Raw genomic sequence first — 22055 nt, 5'->3', positions numbered from 1 at the left:
GTCAGTTAGTCTCTGCTTAAACTAGGGTGCTGTCAGTATCGTTTCCAGAGGGAGGGGATTTTTTTTTCAGGGTTTGAAATACATATAGCACATTTACATACATAGGAGTCTACATCTAGACTTTATTTTGTTTAAAAAACATTTATTTATTGAGATAGAGAAGGGGGGGGAGCGCCTAAGTGAGGGAGGGCCAGAGAGAAGGAGAGACAGAATCCCAAGAAGGTTCTGCACCATCAGCATGGAGCCTAGTGCAGGGCTTGAGTTCACCAACTGCGAGATCATGACCTGAGCTGAGATCAAGAGTCGGATGTCCAACTGACTGAGCCACCCAAGCTCCCCTATACTATACTTTAATAAGTATCTTGACTGCCATTTCATCATACCGAAACCATAGACTTTCACATTTTCTCTAGTCTACATTCCCTGGGAGAGCTTGTGGTCTCTGCATTTCAGAGTTCAAAGGCACTGAAGGGCCTGGTGAATTCAATTCTAATGGTTTAGATCTTATTTCTACACACAAAGAGATGAGGTTTAATGTATATATTTGCTTCCATGGCATTAAGTATTACAAGATCAGTGAGATTGCAAAAATCAAAATGAGAGTCTTATAAGAATGATTTTTGTCTAATCTTTCATATTTGAGGTCTTGAATCTTCTAAATATGCTACTAGCTCTCTGCCAATTTTCTTGCCAATACTACTTGCCTCTGGATTGATCCACAAAGTTCTACTCAAATTATTGACGTTCAATTATTACAGATGTATCCAGGAACTCCGGTCAGAAACTGTGCAAGGGAATGTGAAATAAAATGTTGAGCCAAACAGCCACTGTCCTTGCCCTCATGGAATAGACACTTCCCGTCCGTCATCCCAATTGTTTATGCTTGTCTTTCTTTTACTACATAGGTAGGCTAGTGAGTTTCTTCTTTTTTTAAAGATATACTATGTTCATATATCATAAGAGTCAATATTCTTAAGATGCCAATTATCCATAAATTAATCTGTGGTTTAAACACAATCTACATCAAATTCCAGGTGGATTTTTTTTTGCTAATAATTACAAGTTCTACCTAAGCTCCAAAAGACTTAAAGAGTTCTAGACTCAACAAATGTATGGGACACTTGATTTTCTCTCTCTCTCTCTCTCTCTCTCTCTCTCTCTCTCCATATATATATTTTTTTTTTGAATGAAATTTTTAATATTCAACTCCAGGTTAGTTAACATATAGTGCAATAATGATTTCAGGAATAGAATTTAGTGATTCTTCACTTATATACAACCCCCATTTCTCATTTCAACAAGTGACCTCCTTAATGCCCATCACCCATGTAGCCCATCTCTCTACCCAACATCCCACCAGCAACCCTCAATTTGTTCTCCGTACTGAAGAGTCTCTTATGGTTTGTCTCCCTCTCTGTTTTTATCTTATTTTTGCTTCCCTTCCCCTATGTTCATCTGTCTTGTTTCTTAAATTCCACATATGAGTGAAATCATATGATATTTGTCTTTCTTTGTCCGACTTATTTCACTTAGCATAACACACTCTAGTTCCATCCATGTTGTTGCAAAGGGTAAGATTTCATTCTTTTTGATCATCTAGTAATATTCCATTGTGTATGTGTATATATATATACATACACAATGGAATGATTTTCTTCTTTCCTGAATCTTTCATAAGGATTCACATAATGATTTCCTTCTTCCCTGAATCTTTCATAAGGATTCTTGAGAATTGCAATATCCAAGAGTTTAGCATGAATCTTTTTTGAAGATGGATCTACAAAACTACCTACTTGTTGAACCATCCCCCCCTTCCAAATCTCAGACCTTTTCTCTGCATCTGGAAACCATATCATTTTGGCAGCCCAGCTTCCTTGTCTCCATGTACTTCAACAGGTTTGGCTATGTATGGCTTGGCTCCAAAATGGACAAAGGTTTGAGGACTTTACCAGGTCCTGTCCTAACAATCATGTAAATCAACTGAATTATATTTGCATCATTGTTATTAATGAAATAATGACAAATATACATTAATACACAGTAAGTTAATATTTCTGTTGTGATCCTGTGAGTTTGCTTCTGTACCAACCAGAACGCATCTTCTAAGACTGTGAGAGCAAGTGCCCAGCACTGTGTTACTGCAGATTTCTTACACTCACTGGAGAAGAGCTACATCAAAGATCCTACAGCAGCTAGAAGTAAATGCCAAGAGAAGAGACAGGGAACTAGGGTTAGGATTCTCGTTTACCACTCTAGCAACCAAGATGAGACAGGAAAATGGGAGGAAGCAGGAAAATGGAAGTATTGCAGAAAAATTAAGAAAGTTAGTTATGCACACATCTTATTTTGTTCATAAGAATCGACTTTTCTTTCTCAGGCCTAGAGAGACACAAAAGACAATTACACTTTTTTGTTTTGCATTTGGCTTCAGTAAACATCTTTCTAGAAGACCATCTCTGTTAACGTCTTCTGCACTGATGGATAAAACATTGCAAAAAGTGTGAATCACTTAAACTCAAGGTTGGCTAACTTTTATACTTACATTTTTTAATGGTACATGTGCTTCTCAAATAATATGCATCAAGGTGGCATGTTTCTTGTAACAATGGAAAAATCTATGGAGACAGGAAGAAAGATGGGGTAAAGAGATTAGATGTATAATTTTTTTAATTAGGCAAACTATAAAAAATCATAGTAAAATAATGACATTGAGAAATACGAAAATTGCTACAAATATGTTCTGAACACATTTCTTTGAAGGAATTGTTCTTAATACCCTAATACCAGGTGATATTTGGAGTTTTTTTCTTAATAATTCTATGTCAATTACTTCTAGTACACACACACTTTAGAGGCTTCACATAGAAAGCTTCTTTACCTGTTACCCAGACTCACCCAGTAAGCAGAACTGACTCCTGAGGTTTTTTTCTCCATCTTTGTTGAGTTATAGTTGACAAATAAAAATTCTGTATATTTAAGATGTATGATTTGATGTGTGTGTATATATATATATATATATGTATGTGTATATATATATATATATATGTATGTGTATATATATATGTATGTGTGTGTGTGTGTGTATATATATATATATATATGCAGCACTGTGAAATCTTTGTCGCAATTGAGTTAACTAACATATTCATTATCTCACATAATTAATATTTTAGCACATTTACAATATACAATATAGGATTAACTAGAGTCATATTGTCATAGTTTAGATCTCTAGAAATTATTTATCCTGCATAACTGAAATATTGTAACTTTTGATGAACATCTCCCATTTCCCTCTTCCCCCAGCCTCTGGCAATGCCCTTTTACTTTCTACTACTATGAATTTGACTACTTTACAGTCCACACTTAAGTGAGATAACACACAGCATGTGTCTTTCTTTGTCTGGCTCATTTCACTTAACATAATATCCACTAGTTTCAACTATGCTGTTGCAAATGGTAAAATGTCTTTCTTTGTATGGCTGAATAATATTCCATAATAATATATAATAGATATCTCTCTCTCTATATATATATATGTATATATATATATATATATATATAGAGAGAGAGAGAGAGAGAGAGAGATGTATCTCACATTTCCTTCATCCATTCATCTGTCAGTGGATACTTAGGTTGTGTCCACGTTTTGTCTATTGTTAATAATGCTGTAATAAACATGGGGATGCATATATCTCTTCCAGATACTAATTTCACTGTCTTTGGATATATACCCAGAACCGGAATGGCTGGATCTTATGGTAATTCAATTTTAAACTTTTAAGGGAACCTCCGTATGGTTTTCCATAATGGCTATATCAATTTACATTACCACCAACAGTGCACCAACACTTAGCTTTTAACTTTTTGATAATAGTCATTTTAACAGGTGTGAGATGATAGCTCATTGTGGTTTTGATTTGCATTTCCCTGCTGATTAGTGATGTTGAGCACCTTTTCATGTACCAGATGGCCATTTGTGTGTCATCTTTTGAGAGATGTCTATTCAAGTCCTTTGTACATTTTTTAAATTGGTGTTATTAGTTTTTAGCTATTGAGCTGTGTAGGTTCCTTATATATTTTGGATATTAACACTTATAAGATGTACAACAGGCAAAGATTTCCTACTGTTCCATAGGTTACCTTTCACCCTGCTGGTTGTATTCTTGGTGTGCAGAACCCCTTTTAATGGGATGCCATCCCATCTATCAATTTTGTTTTGTTGCCTGTACTTTTCAGTTTCATCCTCGCCAGACCAACGTCAAGAAGCTTTTGTCCTGTTTTCTTCTATAGATCTATGGTTTCAGCCTTACATTTAAGTCTTTAATTCATTTAGAACTAATTTTTGTATAGTGTGTGAGATTAAACCCATAAGTGTTCCTCCCATGGTGATAGATTCACCTTTACTCTTCACTTTCTTTTGTCCTCATTTCCTTTTTTCCTCTCTTAAAGGCATCCATATAAGAATAAGTAAATGACTTTTTTGTTGAAATTTTTAGAGAAATGTTAGTTAACAATCATAGTTACTTGACATATAGTTATGAAAACTTGGATATTACTTTATCACTCCTGTCCAGTACTGTCCAAGATACTTACATCTTGGGGACAACGGTGGAGCTCTGATCAAACTTGGGGAATCACCTCAGGTTATGACTTATTTATTCCTCTTTTTTTTTTGTAAGAATTGTTTTCCTAGTGACCCTGTGCAATCTCAGGTTTTCCTTCATTGTCTAGTATAACCTGTATAACCATCTAGTTTATAATTATGACTAATTGCTATTTCCTGAGATTTTAAAGTTTATATATATATATATATATATTTTTTTTTTTTTTAAATAGGCTCAAGACAGTTTGACCTTAGTAATCACAGTATAGGTGGAATGAAATATCTACAGATTTGTTGGAAATATTTTTGGTCATTGGATAAGAGGGGTATAGCCCATAAGATATCATAAATATTCTTGTATCTTTCATGTTTTTCAAAAATAGTGGTGCAGGGCTTCCTGCTGTCAATGAGGTGGTAAGAATTAAGATAGGAACTTCAGAAAAATAATAAAGTTTAGAATAATGTACTGAAAGCTGACCATAGATGAGTAAAATTGGTAAGGAAGAAGAAGTATAAGACGAAGAGTAAATAACACTCAAATAAAGAGAGGAGATGGATAAACGTTCATAGAAATTCTTTACATGCTAGTCACAAATAATATTCATGTAGGAATATTTACATAAAAATATGTATTTGTTCTGTACTTTTAAAAATTGGGTTGTTTATAAAAGTTAACCATATATTAATAAAATATGTGAATTAGATATATATGATATATATGCATATACCTTTATATACTTTTATATACTATAAAGTATATTTATATAGTATATATTATATAGTATATTTTGCATATGTAGTATATATTACATTAGAGTATATAATATTTAACAAATTATATTAAATTTTCAAGTAAAAGTGAACATAATAAAGTGCATTAATATTTAGAAAGCAATTCCAAATACTTAAAAATTGTTCAATTCTCACAATTGTTCTTTTACGGACACATATTCAGCTTGATGTAAGGATTATGTTTCTGGCACAAAATAAAAGTACCCATCAGGTGCTAAAATACAGGATTCATGAGGTATTGCACAAATGAAGAAATCTTCAAAATCTTCAAAATGAGCTGCACTTTACTAGTAAATGGTATTTCGGGGATGACTGAAACATAAAAGAGGGCCTGACCTCATAAACGTCCCAGTGCTTTGGAATACTCCGATTTTTTAATTATCAGAATAAAACACTCTCTTTTCGTGGCCCCTTGGCTTTGCATCAATGTGTAAGTGTTAAAATCACTAATTCCATTATGTGCCAGATGGTACTCAGGGGATCATTTCCTAATTAACCTGACTCTTCCATGACATTCATTCATTTTTGGTTTTACTGACATTTTATCAGCTAAAACACACTTTATAGTTAAATAGCTTATCAGCTGCCTTTTAGGCAAACTGGTACATCCGGGATAATCTTTCTAACTTATAACGAAGGACCAATACATTTTTTGTAGTTTCATTTCGACCCACATAATTGCGGCAATGGGAAGATGAACATTCTACATATCTCAAGGTTTTATAGTCTCAAATCTAGAGGACTTAGGTCACTAGTTCTGAATATTTTATATTTAAAACAAATTAAAATCACCGAGTGTTGAAATTACAACTTTTATAATCACAAGTATACTTTAATTCCAGAGAAATCTAACAGTGAATACAGGATAGGAATCTGTCAAAAATAAATCAACTCCTTCCTAGAAGACAGTACGGTATATGTGATCATAGCCTTCACGTACTGTATGGCCTGGATCAAGTTACAAAGACTCCTTAAATCTTAAGGTTTTTGGTGTTGTGTCTTGTTTGGTTTGTGTTTTGTTTTGTTTTGCCTCAGCAAAAGCAAAGAGTATAATCATAGTACTTAGTACCTCATTCCAGTACTAAGAGTATTACTGAACATAATGCAGTTAAAACATTTAGTACAGTGTGGGATACAACAGCAATTACTTAATAAACATTACCTGTTAAATGTCCCAATAAAACAATATAGAATCTTGCCTTTGGTCTAGTTCTAAAGATAGGGTTGTCCTCAAGTAGTGGTACGAAGCTAGGTCACCCCTAAGGTGGCTTATTTGGAAATCGGCCATCAGAACCTCCCCAGTGTGTGCCATACTCTGACAGAGATGACCTTGAAAGATTGCGACAGAGCAGAAATGAGTGTTTCTTCACCACTAGGAGGAAGATTTGCCACGAGGCGCCTACCAGCTCTGAAGCTAGCTCCCACCTCCCTGAATATTTTCTTAGAACCACACAAGACCTCTTTGACCGTACGAAGGAATTTTTGGCGTTGTGCTCTGTAATACCTCCTGTCTGAAAGTATAGTTCCCCATGAGGAACATCAGGAGAATGATGTGTGGACATTGCACGTGGATGTTTACTAAGGGGGAAGAGAAGGGATTTTGCAGTCACATCTGAAGCTCCCATTAAAGACTTAGGTACCTATTTAGGGATTGTGGACTCTGTGGCCCAACTACAGAGTTTTAGAAAAAAAATATTAATTAGAGATTTATACCCATGTAGGATATCTGTTTCAAGCAAATCTCACACTGTATTTCCTTAAAAATGTCATGCTTACAGAGTGCCATTTATAACGAAGAAATGTATATTCGACTGGGAGTTTGAAATCAGTTATTAAAGGTTATAATTAACAATCTACAAAGAACTAACTCTCCTTTCTGCACTGTGAGAACAGACAGATGATGTATTAGAAATTCCCAGGCTTATAGATAGAAAGTAATTATTCACCTGAACTCATTTATTTCAGAGTGATGCCATTTCTCTAAATATAGTTCAGTTTCACATCTGCACGTCGACATTGTAATTTAGCAGCCATCAAAGTATTATAAATGCAAGGGTTTTTTCATTTGATTTAAAAATGATTTTAGGTTATTTTTAGGAAATGTAGACAAAGGAAAAGTGAGCCATGTATGAACCATGGAACATTCATAGGGATGTTACAGAAGCTCTGTTGAACTTTGACTAAAATGTTAGCTCATTCACTGCCAAATATTGATCAATCGATTAAATTAGTTATTACTCAGTGAGAAATACAAAATAGCTATTTTTTGTAAAAAAGAAATGTTCTAGTTTATGAATGAAATTCAACATGCTTCTGAGTATGAGCTATTATGCTAGCACTGTCCGTATGAATATGAACGAGACATAGACCCATCACTGTGGTACGGTGTAGAGGGTAGAGACTTCAAAGTCAGAAAAAAAAATTGATTAGTTACTCTATTCTGTGGTCTAGAGGTTTAATCTATTTATGTTGAATTTCTCAGTCTGTAAAACACAGAAAATTATTGTAATACACTGCAATAATAGTCCAGGTGCCCAAGACTTTATGAGCCCCCTTAGTAATATGAGAGAAAGAAGAATTTGAACCTGAGCCACAGGCCCACGCGTATTGAGAATCCAGTCGGCAGAATATATATGGCCCCGGAAGACAAATCCTTTGCGAACCAATGCCTTTCATTTACACGATGCCATTCATCCATACAGCTCGCTCACCTTCCCACTCCGTGTCCCTCACGTGTGCAGGTGCACATGCGCCACTTTTTCTGACGTTTCAGAACAGCGTATCTCAAACATCACTCACGCATGCATCAATGTATAACGCGTACATCTCTTCTCAGTCTTGTCACCATGGCTCTGTCTTCTTTTGCACTAAACTTACCATCAGACCATAAAGGCAGAAATTTTAGCAAAAGCCTTGGCACTTGCTAACCTCTTGATCGAAGGTGGAAAGGGGACAGCTGAAAAGAAGCAGGCTGAGTCACGATATGTTTCAGAGTTCAGATTTCAGGCCTTGCCGACAGATTGGCTTTAAGGAGTAAAGAAAAAAAGTTTAGGAAGACTCTGGTTTTGGTTTCAGAACTGTGTGGATGGTGGCGTCATTTAACTGAGCTGGGAAGAGTAGGAGATAACAGGTCTGGACGACAGGGTAGAATTATGAATTGTACTTTACACAGACTAAGTTTCACATGCCTCCTGGATACCAAACTGAGAGAACGTATTTGGCAACAAGATTTACGGAAGAAGCCAACATTCTTTAGGATTCAGCCTGAAGAACGTTCCTAATGAAATATTAGTTTTAGGAAAGAAAGATATCCTGCCATTTGCAGGTGGATGAACCCGGAAGTTATTATGCTAAGTGAAAGAAGACAGAGAAAGATGAATACTGCGTGGTATCACTTAGAGGTGAAATGCAAGAAAAATAAAAGCCAAACTTATAGAAACAAGGCTAAAGGGTGGCTTCCAGGGGCTGGCTAATGTGAGAAATGGGGAGACATTTGTAAAAGGTTCCAAACTTTCAGTTATAAGATGAATAAAATCTCAGCATCTCTTGTTGGGTGACTATAGTTAATACCGTAATCTATAACTGAAATTTTCTAAGACAGTAGATTTTAGGCCTCCTTGCCCCTTCCAAAAGGTAAATGTGCGAGCTGATGGATGTGTTAATTAGCTTGATTGTGGATCACAGTGTATACTTTAAACACATTACAATTTTACTTGTCACTTATACCTCAGTAAAGCTGAAAACAATTATGTCACAAATAATAAGTGCACCTCACATATTTTTTGTTTTGTTTAGATTTGCACCTTTGTGAAACATTCTTAACCTTAGTTATTATGAACATAATATTTGTGATCTTAGATGAATTCTTTTTTTTTTTCTCTACTGTCTTTGAAAAATCTGCTCAGCAAAATACATGGCTGTTGTTTACTTAAAAACAAGTTAATCAAGATTCGTTAATAGTTTGTGCTAAAGATATGATGTTCTTTTAAAATTATTGTATTAGCCAGGGGCACCTGGGTGGCTCAGTCAGTTAAGTGTCTGACTTCGGCCCGGGTCATGATCTCATGGTTTGTGGGTTCAAGCCCCGCGTCGGGCTCTGTGCTGACAGCTCAGAGCCTGGAGCCTGCTTCAGATTCTGTGTCTCCCTCTCTCTCTGCCCCTCTCCTCCTCATGCTTTGTCTCTCTCTGTCTCTCAAAAAAAAAAAGTTGAAAAAAATTTTTAAATAAAATTATTGTATTAGCCAGAAAATAATAATAATAATAATAATAAATATAAAATAATAATTAAGCATTATTAGAAACTCAGTCCTAAAACAATGCAATTGAACTTAACTATAGAGTCCATTATTTAGCAATCTTGTTTTGGACATGAATATTCCATTCATACTTAATGGAATATTTTCCAGTCTGTACACACTGATGTAGGTAATTGTTTTCTCCATTAGAAACGGCACAATATTCAAGCATTGTTGTTCCTGAGTATCATTCTTCCTGATGTGAGTTTTAATTTAATAGTATATCATTTATTAAACAAAATCGATGGTAATATGAAATATATAGATTTCCTTCAGTCTTACCATTTGGTTTCGTTAATGACGACAATAAGAAAGACTATAAACTAATGGGGGTGGGATAACCAGAAAAGGGTATATGAGGACAAGAATCCTAAAATCTGTGCCTGCAGGAGATTGTTTCCCAACATTTTCTCAATTGACCATTAGATCAGCACACTTTTAAGTGTAGACACTGATACACAAGAGGTACTTTGGGGGAATGTTTCATGTTGCATTATGATAAATCACAAAATATGCTTGGTACAATCAGGAAAATCAAAAGTGTGGGATGATTAAGTGGCAGACCCAAGAGTTGCTACTGATGGAAATATGTTAAAGCAAGTGTGTCAAAGCCATGAGAAAGCTTAATGGTTAAAACTACAGGCTTTTGAACCAGATGGCCTGGGTTTGGATCTTTGCTAGTAAGGTGATCTTGGACAACTTAATTAATGTCTCAGTTTACTAATCTCTAAAACAGGGATAATAATTGTACCAATTTTGTAAAGTTGTTAAGAAGGTTAAAATGTTTCAATATATGTTTGAAAAAGTAAGAACTATGTTTAGCAAGTGCTGTCATGTTTCAAGTAATCCTATCATTAACCAGAAAGTCCCTTCAGTCCATCTACTTAAAAAGCTCTCTGTATTTCTTTAATCTGAATTTTCTCAGACAGTGGCTGTGTGATGAATTCTACTTATTTTGTTGCCTCGATGAGTTTTGTTAATGAGAAGGATGATTTATTCCAGTATACTACTAGTGTGCTGAATAATTATAGTGATGGTGGGTATCATAATTATTCTTGATTTTAATGGAATTTTTTCCAACCTTTCATCATTAAGTATTTTGTTTACAGCAATTTCTGGTAGATAATTTTCAGCAAGTCAAGAAAATATCTTTCCATTTATAGAAAATTAAGAGTTCTTTCCTTGTTTAATCAGAAATGAATACTCAATTTTAACAATATCCTATTAGTGGGTCCAGCTTTGAGTCTCTTAAATGAAGATGGCATTCTATTTTTATATGGCTGATTTACATATTCCAGACACTATTTACTTCTAACGTAGATACACTTTATACTTTCCTCTTCTTCTTCACCACACAATTTCAGACCTATTAAGCCATACTCCCTGAATTGCAGCCCCAATTGTCGACCCAGCTGGAATGGTTCTGACATTGTTTTGTTTATTTGTGTGGTAGGACCAAAAATAGCCAGGGAGATTCAAGGCAATCTCTCTGTAAGCACATTGACAGAATTTCCTTTAGAATTATGCATTCAAAGTTTTTTATCCAACCTAAGTTGTTGAAATTGTGAATTGGGTAATTCTGCTCCTGTCCCACTTTGTCTTCTCCACGCTGCACATCAGAGCTTAACCTCCTTCTTACTGACAACACCTGCCACATCTCCTCAACTTGTCTTAAGGGACTGCATAGTTTTTAAAAAAGCAGAGGGGCACCTGGATGGCTCAGTTCGTTGAGTGTCTGACTCTTGGTTTCCGCTCAAGTCGTGGTCCCAGGGTTGTGGGATCGAGCCCCACTGAGCGTGGAGTCTGCTTGGGATTCTCTTTCCCTCTTTCTCTCCCCACCCCCTCACGTGCTCTCTCTAAGATAAAATCAAATAAAGCGCAAAGAAATAACGAAAAACAGTTCTCAATTTTACTTTTTACATCCTATCTTTATCACATTGTGATCCTGGTAGCACCACTACCCAATCTACTTATTCAGTCGAAACCTTGAAAGTCAAAACTGAACCCCTTTTACCTCAAAGCCTTGCACACCTTTATCTCCGCTGTGGCACATCAAGAACCATGGTGATATAACTCCAAAATTTGTTCCGAACCTGATCACCTACTTCTCCCTACACTATGGCTTCCCCCACACCCTCTGATACCTTCTCCCCCACCTCCACCTGGACTCCTGCGATGGAACCCACGCTGCCCTCTCTGGTGCCTTTCCATCCAGTCTACAGAGCAACGAGGTCCTCAACTTGAACTATGAATCAGCCGATGTCTCTAGTCTGCTTAAGACTTTTCTGATGGTGTGCCCAGCCCAGCACAGCCTGGTCTCTATATAAGTTTTCACCTTCATCTCTTACCTCTTTCATTCATTTTGATCACAGTTCTCATTTATAACAAATCAGAGTCTTTGCTGTATGCCTGTCACCACTTAAACGTTTATTATATTTTATTTTCTGTTTCTTGCCACCATTACTTGTAGTGATTCTGTTTGACACTCCCCACACACATCCCCCTTATGTATTATACTCTGCACTGGTTTGACTTTTTTTTTTTTTACTTGACACTTTATTTTTGAAATCTGCTCATATTTATATTGGAGTATTGATTTGGTTACTTTTTAAACTCTATAATATTTTATCATTTGTATATGGCAAATATTCTATGAAATATTCTCCTTGATTGGGTCATATTCTTTCCTGAATCAGGCCCTTTATGGTTGCCTTGTGTCTTCCTGGAATCTAGCCTGTTCAGAGAGAGTAATCTTAAGAGAAATATAGTCAAGGCAGTGAGCTCTGCCATTAATTCCAATCAGAAAAACTGTCAGAGAATTATCCTAAAAAGGTTAAAAATATAGTCCTAATGCAAGTACTTAATGAACCATGCCAAAATTTCACCTTAGATATTACATTAGATATTTCACATTAGATACTGCATTTTAGTGGTTTCTACTATGCATATATATATATTTGTATATTTCAAAACCAAGAAAATCGTCTTCACCTAGTCTTGCTTACAAAAACTTTAATGTGGGTAAGTTATTCTCTCTTGCATTTCCCCAAATCTGCTAAAGCTTCTATTGTGCCAGAAAGTGACTTTTCTTACTTTGAATGCTTCAAGCCCCAGAAGAGATACTATATCAGTTTCCTCAAAGGGCCTCATAGGCACTGGTCCCACAAAGGATTTACAATAATATGCATCATCAGCTTTTCAAAAGAGGTGTATTTTCAAATAGAATTCTTTGTTGTATAATTGATTTGTCTAGCTATAACCTGGCCAAAAAGGGACAGATTCTTACTGAATGCATGGAAATTACTACATTACTTTGAAAAACAAAGTCACTTGGTAGAAGTATTTTTGTGGAGTCAGTGAGAACAAGATATAAATCAAGCAATGCTTCACTTCAGTTTATACAAGCAGAGTCTACTGAAGTTATAAAAAGGTCAGGAAGAATGTAAACGATGTCTTCGTATGCCTTTCAGAATATATACAGTAGCACAATAACAATAATATTCAAAAACAGATAACCAAAATTATATTCTCCCTCTCTTACTATTATTACTGTCCATGTGATTATTTTTTGGTAAGATCTTGGATTCACAATCAGCTTTCATTAGGTCTTCTATTTTGAAATTGAAAACGAATCATGGAAATCCTCACTCAACCCCCTAAAGTCTTCTGACCATGTACTGAAATGATGTCAGTTCACACTGAAAAGTTTGCATCTGTGAGCCCATTCCTTGTGGTGTGATAATGACAAGTATTTTGTTACAGTCCTTTATGCTGGTCTCTGAGATTGTCCTTTCTCATTTGGGAGAAAACAGATGTCATGTGTTGATGAAAAGTTAGATGTGCTAGTTAACTTATTAGAGTAACTAACAATATCTGAATGGAATATAGTAAAATTTCTGTATAGACAGGATAGAACCGAAGATGATGAAATAAATAAACACTAGAAAACATGCTTGAGGAATTTTGCTGTGAATGAGGGTAAAAGATCTGAAGGTAACATTGGGAAGGTGAGGGTTAAAGAAAGGGGTTTGGACGCTCTGCTGCTTTTTTTCTCCTTGGTTGCAGCAAGTTTAATAACAGGTGGGAAAGAACTACTTGAAAGGCTTAAACTATATAAGAGATAAGGGATATACTTTGGGTAAGGTCTATGAAAGAGAGAGAGATACAAGTTTCTGAGCAAAGGGATTAGTCTTTGATAGGAAGAAAAACTCCATTACTTTATCAGGTGAAAAGGAAAATAGGTTTCTATATTTGGTATCATAAAGTGAGAGCACTCCTGTCTGGGTCATCCATTTTACTCTATGCAATGAGAAATGAGGTCATTTTCTGTGAAAAATAGATGAGAAGGTTTAGAACTTTGAGGAGAGTAGGTAAGGCTCAAAATCATCGGTGTAGACATTTGGTGAATGAACTATAAAGCACATATTAGAGAAATAGAGGCTAGTGTGGGGACTCATGCGAGTTTCAGACCTATGAAATTTCAAACGCAGATAGAATATTCACATATGCCTTTCATAAATAAAATGTAAGCTATAAAAACAATTCTCAGTATATTTAAATACATTAATATCATTTAGAGTAAGGTCATTGACCAAATGGAATTCAATTAGAAATAAATAACCAAATGGTATGTAGAAAGTAACCAAATACTTAGATATTAAGTAATACAACATTATATAACACATGAATAAAAGGGGGATTCACTCAGTAATTTATAACTATTTTATTCAAGTGGGAATAAAAACATAATACACCCAAATCCATAGGATGCATCCAAAGCAGTGGTTGAGGACAATTGGCTTATCTGATACTTAAATAAGAAAGTAAGAATTCTCAAAATTTGTTATTTAAATTTTGACTTTAAGATGCTAGGTCAACAAGAAAAAAATAAACCCAAAGTATAAAGTAGAAAATAGTAAATAAAGGGGTAGAAATCAATAAAATAGAAAAGACGAAAAACAGACCTAATAAACTCAAAAGTTGTTTCTAAGGAAAGATCAATAAATATGATAAATAACTTGATGGAGGAATTTGTTTTTATCTAGGATAATGTTGATATCAGGAAAGAGAAGAGAAAATCAGTAAACATTTTATAATTATTAAAGTTATAATAAAATAAAATTATGAACAGCCTTATGACAATAAATGCAACAACTTAGAGGGCAAAAGAAAATTAAAAGTCAGAAATTTTAAACTGACACAAGAAGAAATAGAAACTTTGTATATCTTTACATCTTTGTTTTTTAAGTTTATTACTTAATTTGAGAGAGAGAGAGCATGTGAGCAGGAGAGTGAAGAAACAGAGGGAGACAGAGCAAAGCCCAAGCAGCTTCTGCACTATCAGCACGGAGTCTGACTCAGGGCTCGAACTCACAAACCGAACCGTGAGATCATGACCTGAGCTGAAATCAAGAGTCAGATGCTTTACTGACTGAGCCACGCAGGGGCCCCTGTATATCTCTATATCTTAAAGACATTGCATTTCTATTAAAAACCTTTTCACTGAGAAAACTACAGGGCACAATAACTTCACTAGTGAATTATATAAAACATTTTTAAAATATACAATATGAAGCTTACATAAATGAATCAAAAATAAGAAATTGAATCTTTAAGAAACTTATTTCCAAATAAGATCACATTAGGAGGTACTGTAGGTTGGGGCTTTGATATATCTTTTAGAAGGGCACAGTTATTCAACCCATGACAGGAAGCTCCACTGTTAGCATGCTATAGAAAACCATTAAAATTTGAAAGATAAAATACAATGTTCCATCTTTTTAAAAGAATGCAGAGTGCTCAGACAAACTCTAACTGGAGATATAAAATGAAATATAAGCCAGCTGCTCTGGGAAGTCTCGATTGATCTTTCCTGGGCATATTCAAGTACTTGCGGTCAGTTGACAGAGTGTCTGGGACAGCATAATCTAAGGTGGCCTCACTCTACTGTGTGGTACCTGGTCACTGTCCAACATGCTGGCCAGCCTGGCCCCTTCCAATAGCAGTAAGCTTCCAAGAGAAAGCAAGACCCAAAGAGCATTGTTTCAAGCCTCTTCTTGAATCACATCTGCTGTTATTCCAGTGGCCAAAGCAAGTGAACACAACGGAGGCCAGAATCAACCCAAAGGAGTAAATAAAGAGGTGAAAACAAATCAGGGGCTTGAGGCAGACACACCCTGCGGTGAAACCCAATGGATCCCACCATTTGAAGACGTGTGGCTTCTAACCAATAGAACCTGGAAAGGGTGATAGAATGCCACTTCCTTGATACTTCACCACAGATGACAAGCTTGATGGGATATCGCTGCCATGACTGACTGTCTGTCTTCTCTGACCAGAAAGGAACATTTTCCTGCTATTCTGGAAGAATCAGACAGCCGTGTTGCCAACTGCCTATGAAGAAGGCCACAGAGCAGGGGACAGTAGATGACTTCGGGACCTGAAGCTGGCATCAAACTAAGAGGATTAAGACTTCCAGACGTACAACTGGAAGGAAATGGAACATTTCTAACAACCTGAGTGAGCCTAGAAGCACATCCTTCTCTATGTAGAGACTCCAGATGGGCACACAGCCTTGCTAACACCTTGACTGCAGTCTTGTGAGAGCAGAGCAGGGTGCGGGGCAGGAGAGGGGGTGGGGAGGGTGCATAGGTAAAACATGCCTAGATTTCTAACAGAAACCTCGAGCTAATAAACTGTGTTGCTTTATGTCACTAAATGTATGGTGACTTGCTTCCCAACAGTAGGAAACTAATACAAGAAGATTAGTAAAAACTGTCTACCACAGTCAGTTATCAGCGCGAGTCCCTATCCTTCCCTGCACCTGTATTCCCTACGGTAGACTTCACCGTCTCTTTCTCACTAGGGTCATCAAAACATCAGCTCACCTTACAGCCTCTCCAGGGAGGGCTGTTTTCTCTCCCGCACACTCATTAGGTTCCTCACACAGAGGCCAGGGCAAAGCTACAATTCATTACTCCTCTCCTGCACATGCAGCTGGAAACACACACACACACACACACACACACACACACACACATCTTACTAATTGCGATCATAATTAAATCATGAACGTCAACAGCCAGAGGGCTCTGAAAGAAGCCCAGCGATGCTACGTTTCTATCGTCCATTCACGCCTCTGCTCTCTCAGGTTAACTATTTTACACCTTCTCTGTTTTTCAGACGTCCAAAACCCTTGCCCCCATCTTCCCTCTCTACTGATGACCTTGTGATCTATATCATTGAGAAAACAGAGCAAGTGAAAGTTCTCTTAAGAGAATCTGTGCATACACACCCTACTTCAGAGACACCAGTAACCCACAGTGTCTCTGTGTGATTCAGAATCTCCCTTTAAAAAAAGTTTTTCTGGTTTTTGTTGTTAAATTAGGCATATTGTTCGTTGTGAACCAGAGCAATCACAGTAAACACAAAGTCTTTACGTTTACATTTTTTGAATTAAGTTCTTAATTAAAAACAGAAATCTAAAAATTCCATCAGCATTTTGATCTTAATGTTTGATTTGGAAATTCAAAGTCATTAGGGTCGTTGTTAATTTTTTTACAAAATGCATTACGGATGTTGAATTGTCTGTATGTTCTTAGAAAAAAGTAATATAAGAGACCGTGGCTCAGGAACAGCAAACTAAAATTATTTTTCTTTTCTATAATTTCAGCTTATGCTAGACCTAGTAGTTACTTTTTATTGTTTGCAGCAACTTTTTCATGCTACAGTAGAGGGACATTTGCAAAGATATCAAGAGCGGTGTGAGTATTTGATATCTCGGAGGCCTGGTCTGAAACCTTTTTGGTGGAAAATTCATTAGCAGTTGCTTAGCAACCGAGGTATTTGGATGTACTATGAATCACTTGACATGTTTTCAGTGGAAAATATTGCCACAGGGAGTAAAAAATTGAGATTTGGGTTTTAACTCTGAAATTTGGAAAAGCATTAATTGTTCCTTACTAGTAAAATATTGTATTTAAAAGACATTTTGGAAGGAAGATATTTAAGATTGAGTCATATTGGATACACACACACACACACACACACACAACCAAAGAAAAAAATTGTCAAGTAAAAAGAAAAACACATATTTCCTTATGAACCCTTGTTTAGAGAAAATAGTATCTTAAGATTCACAATATAATAGGGAAGAGTTACAGATTCACAGAAAATCAATGGCCACTTAAGGGGTGGAATCTCTCTGTAGATAATTACAAAGAAAGAAACCTTATTGACAGGAAATATCAGATCTTGATCGATCTATGTATCTATATATCTATCTCACTTAGAACAATAGTAATCACCATGGAAGATGAGTTTGAGGAGAATAGGAATATAGAATTAAAACCCCCAACTTGGAAAAAAATGCTGAAAAATACAGAGGTTCTTAAAAATTTATTTGATTCCCTTACATAGCTGTGCTAATGAAACATAGATACTATTCTAAAGCATGTTTTGTCCTTAACTTCTAACTTGCCACAGTATTTGCAGAGTCAGAAGACAGAAGACAAGCAAGTTCAAATTGCCTGCTAGGAGAAAAAATAAGCATCCACTTCCAGCAGGGCTCTCACTTGATCTCCTACTGGAGGCTTGTGCAGAGTGTAGGGGAAACCCGGATAACCTGAACAAAAGAAGAAAAGAACAGAGGTGCTGTGATTTAACAAAAATCATCTTCAGAAAGAGAAAGTCCATCTAAGCGTGAGAATATCAGAAATAGTTGTGGTAGATCCAATCACCAGCAAGAAAGCGTTTAACAGTACAGAGAATCAAAGAGGCAGTCATGCACAGGCATCAGTTGTCAGACAGTAAAGGCTAAATGGAAATATGAAAAAAGAGAGAAAAAGCAAGGAAGAAGGTACAACGTCCTTGCCATCTTTCATGAAATGGCTCTGATCAAGAAAATTAAGTATTGCTGCAGCACTAGAAGAGAATATTCCCAAATGAAGAAATCTTGTACTACCGATTCCTATCCACAGCCTGCAATCACAGAAATACGGACACATGAAGTCTTTACTGAGCCAAAGCTCCTATTCGAATAAAACGGAAAACGAAAATCAAAGCACTTGAGACAGTAAAATTACCTTTTCCCTGCCACCAAAAAAGAAAAAAAAAAAATAGAGAAGAAAAGTGTAACAAAACACAACAATTTGATTAAATATCTTAAATAAACAGTTGGAGGTGTGAAAGAAACCTGGAACCAGGATTTCCAAATTGAAAATAGAAACGCGAAACAAAGGAGAAAAATTAAAGGAGATTAAATTATTTAAGGAACTATGAGGCAGAAAAGATCAACATAATTAAACAATTGAAGATAATGTACAAGGTGCCCAAAGGAGAGTAGAATTAACTGCATATTTAATAAGGGATAATGAAGAAAGCCAGGAAGGGAAAACAGAAAGCAAGGATGTAAACATGAAGAAAATAAAGAATTAAAATATTTGAGAGGAAAGTAGTTAAAATGGAAGGCAAATAAAAGGATACTCTAAATGGAATATTCAAAGGAATTGAAATAATTTAGCTATTAATATTTATAATTATAATGAATTAAATTTTCAGAGATAAAGGACATCTGAATCTACATTTTGAGAGGATTCCTGGAAACCATTCTTCAGACCATCCTGTTTTTTCAAAGATATGTATATAGCATACAGTTTGGAAGCTAGATATGGTGTCTGTTTACAAAGCAAGTCAGATATGCTTACTGCTCATTATACAATATTTTCTCAGCTTCCTCGCCCGTAACAGAACCCACTGAAATGTGCAGGTGCCATCTGGCCTCTGTCTGTCTCACCCCGTAGGAGCTGTGGCTGTGGGAACCAGTGTCAAAATTTTGGTACTCTGTGTACTGCTATTCCTGTGAATAAGAAATTGCCCTTCTTATGTGACCAGGAATCTTGTCTTGTGCTAGCATCCGAGAAACTGGCAGGCTAATTCATTAGCACGCAGACAAATAGCATGATATCCCAGAACATTTAGGGGTTTTGATATAATAATGGTAAAATAATTAGACTTTAAGTAGGAGGGGTGTTATTTCTATACCTTAAAAGATGAAACGAATTCCAGATATGCAAAGTTGATTTAACTTAGGAAATCCAATATAAATTATCATATTAATAAACCTAAGAATCCACAGATTCTTAATCCGAAGTATCCACAGAATCCACTTAATCCTAAGTATCCACATGAAGAATGTCCTAACACCAGCATTTTTCTTCATGGAAATACAGTAGATTTATATCCTCCAAGATGAGAAGCCTCCTACACGACAATTGAATATGTAAGGGGGAGGGTTATTAGGTGATGGAATTTGGAAAGATTAATCAATTAGTAAATAAATGAAATCACCACCTTTTGTGGATATGTTTGTTTGGAATATATCGAGCTGGCAGGATATAAATTAATGTATAAAAACTGACAGTCTTCATATACATAAATAGTAACCAATTAGAGAATATAATGATAGAAACACCCCATTTCCAACAGCAACAAGGAATGTTAATATTGAGGAATAAATTTGAGGAGAAATGTTCACAAACCCACAGGAAGAAAGTATTAAAACACTACTGAGAGATGGAAAGTAGCAATGAAAAATTAGAATGACATAACCGGTTCTTCAACAGGGTGGCTCTACATGCTAAATAGATTAATTTTCCCAAGCTTATTTAGAAATTTCTTATAATCTCAATAATTTATACCAACCAGGTTTACTAGGTAGCAGGAGACAGTGAGAGAGGAATGTGAATCCCAGTCTGCTCTTGTGAGTCTGAACTCACATAGGTCCTGGTTTGTCTTTTTCCTACTTCAGAACTTTCTCAGAACCTTCTCTTTTTCACTGCCTGCCCAGCTGACCTCATTCCCCATCACCCGATGCAGAAGTAACCATCTAAGAAATACTGTTTTATCAGTTCCCACAATTGCATAAATTCTAGTGATTTCATAAAACCCTTTTTATTTATCACAGCATGATTCTGTTTCTCTGATCACGCCCTGACTGATACAGCCATAGCTGTAGAACCTTGAAAATATTCTTAATCATGAAATGACCAGGTCAAAATTGCTCTCAATATTTATAAGGTATGCTGATTACTGCAGGAAGTGTTTGAGAAATCCACAAGAGTCTTCTTCTCCTTGTGAATTTCTAATTTTCAAGTATATGCATTTTATGGTGCAGGTGGTGATAATTTTTTTCCATATGACTTAATTTCATTCATATATCAAATGTAACTTTTGTCTAAGTTTCATGTGTTTATACTTTTCATTGAACCTGATATTTTCCAGTCTTTCTTAAGTAACAATTTCTGAAATAATAAAAAATTACTTATTTCATCATTACTTAACAATTACAGATTCTAGGACAAGAGTTCTTAGAAATAAAGCTGAGCAGAAAGATAGTGCCAGAGTAGGAGGGGCCTAGGCTTGTCTAGTCCCACAAAAACAAGTAGATAATTATCAAATCTTCTTAAATACCCAAGAAATCAACCTGAAGACTTTCAGAACAAACTCCACAACTAAAGGGAGAGAAGAGGCCACATCAAAGAAGGCAGGAAGTGAAGAGCCATGGTTCAGGAGAGAAATGTATCATGGGTGCAGCAAAGGGGTTGGAGTTGTGGTTATGGAGAAGGACAAGAGACAGAGGAATACACAGGGGAATGCACAAAGCCATTGGCTTGGTAAATGAGAGGGGATGTTTTTTTTGTGAGTCCTTGTAACCAGTGGGGGTTTAAAGCCTGGAGTTTTAAAGTTCACAGACTTGGCCAGAATTGAGCCCTGAGGGCACTGCACTAGTCCTGGGAAGAAAGCTTGCAAGCAACCCTGGGGGGCAGAAAACCTGTAAACAGCAATCAGAGAGCACCTGGAGCACACAATGGGGAAATTATTTGGTCTTTTTGAAGTGTGTCCCTGACAGAAACTTCTCCAGGAACAAAGGAGCTGGCCACCACCATTTCCCTCCCCTGCCCCTCAGCATAAATACAAAGACACCTGTGGAAAGCAGCACAATGTGGACACTGGTTGCCTAACTTGCTTAAACTAAGTCCCAGTCCCCTGCAATCAGGTGAATCTGCCCTTTTTGGTCATGCTTGCCTCAGTCCCAGTGCACAAAAACCTTCCCCCAGAAGACCAGCAAAAACCTCAGCCCAGACCATGTCTCTCAAACAGAGTTTTTCAGGGCCTCAGTTCTAGTGGAAGTGGTAACAGATCTCATTTCACAAGCAGACCAGAGCACACCTAGTTAAAATTCACCACATTCAGGCTAGGGACCAAACACTGCCCACAGCAGGCAAGGAGAGCTTCTGCAGATTACTGGCCTGAAGGATAGAGCAACCAGAACACAATAAAGAGCACATGCAGACACACCAGAA

At 36.3% G+C, this 22055-nt stretch overlaps 1 pseudogene; it reads right to left on the bottom strand.

The window, feature by feature from the left end:
* LOC125148691 (importin subunit alpha-8-like) overlaps positions 1-22055 on the bottom strand; it is a 59511-nt pseudogene that overhangs the window by 5795 nt on the left and 31661 nt on the right.

Source organism: Prionailurus viverrinus, chromosome D3, assembly GCF_022837055.1.
Source record: "Prionailurus viverrinus isolate Anna chromosome D3, UM_Priviv_1.0, whole genome shotgun sequence".
Taxonomy (NCBI): Eukaryota; Metazoa; Chordata; class Mammalia; order Carnivora; family Felidae; genus Prionailurus; species Prionailurus viverrinus.
This window is presented reverse-complemented; position numbering and strand designations above follow the sequence as displayed.